Genomic DNA, 2,981 nt, shown 5'->3' with positions numbered 1-2,981 from the left:
ATTATAAACTGAGTATAAGCAAAATTTGAACTAAAACTATAAACTGAGTATAAGCAAAATTTGTACTAATATTTGCTTATACTCAGTTTATTCCTAAGTTTAACTTTATACCGAGTTTATTTGTAAGGCTGTAAAAGTTTTTCTATTTAAATGTTTAATGAAATCTACATATACAGGTAATAATTAGAGTGTCTAATGTCAAAAAATCCGTATTTATTTTGAAACAAAAACAGTTCGTTTGTCTGTTTGTTTTTAAAACGATTTTTCTTTGACTGCATGGATGGATTACTGAGGCTTGGCCTACCAAATTATAAATTGTCTGATAATGCAACGTGATAATATGTGATGGAAATATCGGATTTTGTTCCCTTATCTGACAATCATTAAGTTATCTGAGCCTCTATCAGCCAGTGGTGGGACAAGTCCTTGGGCTTTTCTATATATTCCGTGCAGAAACTATGGATAACTGATAGAAATTAAATAATTTTGGGTTTGATTGGGAACATTCTGTAGCGATTACTTTGCTTTTGTTTCCTATATATACTGTTTTTTGTAGATATTAATGAATTTTATATGCCTAAAATAGTGTGTAGGTTCGCCACCCCTGTATAATAATCATAATTGAGCTTAGAAGGTTGTTTAAATGTAAACCATGAGTATACATTGTCGAAAATATCGAAAAATCTATAGGAAACATGAATTAAAAAAAAATTCTTGTGCTAATCTCGACAATGGACACTCATTTTGTAATTATAAATGTAAGTCAGTAAGTTTAGTTCCTATTTTAAAGAATACATCACATTTTAAGTATGGATAATATTTTACAGCGTAAAAAAAGGTCTGTTTATCCAAACAGTATATTAAAACCCGCTATATACTTACTGTTTCAACCAATCAACATTTTTATAGAGGAAAGGTTCTTCAAGATGCGAAAATATCACCTGAAGTTTTAGCAACGCATCATTAGTGCCTCCAATAAAACTATAGGCGTTGATCACTTCGGTGGTCACTACTCGTCCCCCCTTATGAAAATAATACCATACATGACACTTGTATACATAATGTCATCTATTATACAAACGTAACACTAGATTCTTTCTATGCTTAGAGCGCACACATATAACTAAATTATCGCACAGTGGGATTATCGATTGTTTCGCAACACAACTGTTTGGTTGCACAACTAAATATCGAGAAGTGTGAGCACCGTATAAGCTAATAGGAATCTAAACGAGACAACAGTTGTGCGATAGTTTAGTCAAAGGTGTGCGCTCTCTTAGTTTCTATTATTAGAGACTGCGGTTCGTGTATGACGGATGTATACTTGCTGGCCCTTCAACTGGTTTCCATTATATCAAATGTGACTGCTTAACGATTCCCGCTGAAACAGTTCGTGTATTTCTCTTATATTTGTCTATTTCTTATTTTTACTGTGACCTGAATACTAATTTAAACTACTAATTTTATATTACCGTTGAATTTTACTGTATTGACACTTGTATACAATTGTAGACATTGTATACAAGTGTCCTTGTATACAAGTGTCCTTGAGACAAGTGTCAATGCAGTTGCAGTTCTGCGGATATATTTAAAGATAAATGTAAGATATGTAAATATTATTTGTAATTTGTAAATATTAAATTACGTCACGTGCCAAAATGTCTTTTTTATTGTCATATCGTTTGTTTTAGTTGTCACCATGTTTATTCATTTTTTTATTAATTAAACCTTAAACGCCGGATATTTTTTTTATTTTTCCTCCTCCCTCCTCCCTAAACACATTTCAACACCCATTTTCACAACTGGTAACATAAGAATTATCAATAAAAAATAACGAAAACACAAAAAAATAGTCACGAACTCGAGTCATGTAGGCATAAACTACAAACAAAGGGACATTCACAAGCGTCTCACATTAAGATCCATTAAGGAAGCACTGTATCAACTTCCTTAATAGAGATAAGTTAACAATAAGAACTCTATTTATATAAACGACTTTATTTTATTAAAATAATCAGTCTTAAACCGCACATCACAGCGTGAATCTGTCTGCTTTTTAAAAAAGCTTTTGCCTTCGCCCACAACCTATCTCTCGACATCCAGTTCTTTTAACTTTACCTAGTAGCTTAAAAATTACAGTTGAATTCCCTACTTTTTTCGTTTAATCATATTTTGAAGGCACTTTCAATGATATATCTTTAAATATAGAATTTACTGATGTTTGTTAGAGCTTGAAGAAGGCTACATCAATGCTTTATCCATCCATCCAAAGTTTACGTTTATAATATTCTTCTTCTTCTTCCTTAGCTCTACAGCCCTTTGTGGGCCTTGGCTTGGTCAAGCAATTTATAATATTAGTATGACAAAAAGAGTTACGCTTCCCTTACAAAAATTTGTCATGTAAAACTGCTGAACGGAAATTAATGAAATTTATAATTGATGTATTATCCTATACATCTACTAATGACACAAGCTACTAGTTTTGTTTTTTAATTCCACGCGAACGGGGTCGCGACCGGAAGCTAGTATTTTATATTTTATATGGGATAATAAAATTGTTTCGAAATCAAACAACAAATTCAAATTTTGTAATATTTATTTTGTACGGCAACCAATAAATCTTACAACATAGTGCCACAACACCGCTTGAGCGCAGCTGTCTCACTCGCACACACCGCGCCAGAGCGAGACGGCAATACGCATATATTTACAAATTGCATATTAGAAAAAACATAACCTAAAAAAAACTATTACGAACTAGAATTTAGCTAAGTCTTATTTTAATCTATAGGAAAGTCATATTTAAAAAAACTAATATTTACATAACAGTTGAAAAGGAATTAATTGTTCCCATATCCCCCCCCCCTAACTAAATGCGCGGAATTCTATTAAAATTACGCGCAATTTTTTTCTCGTATCACAAATAATTTTAGCCCGTTGCCTTGAACACTTTAACATCAGAGATATACACGAAAGAAAAA

This window comes from Papilio polytes, unplaced genomic scaffold, assembly GCF_000836215.1.
Source record: "Papilio polytes unplaced genomic scaffold, Ppol_1.0 DF824002.1, whole genome shotgun sequence".
Lineage (NCBI taxonomy): Eukaryota > Metazoa > Arthropoda > Insecta > Lepidoptera > Papilionidae > Papilio > Papilio polytes.
The sequence above is the reverse complement of the archived record's forward strand: the minus strand, read 5'-3'. Positions refer to the sequence as shown.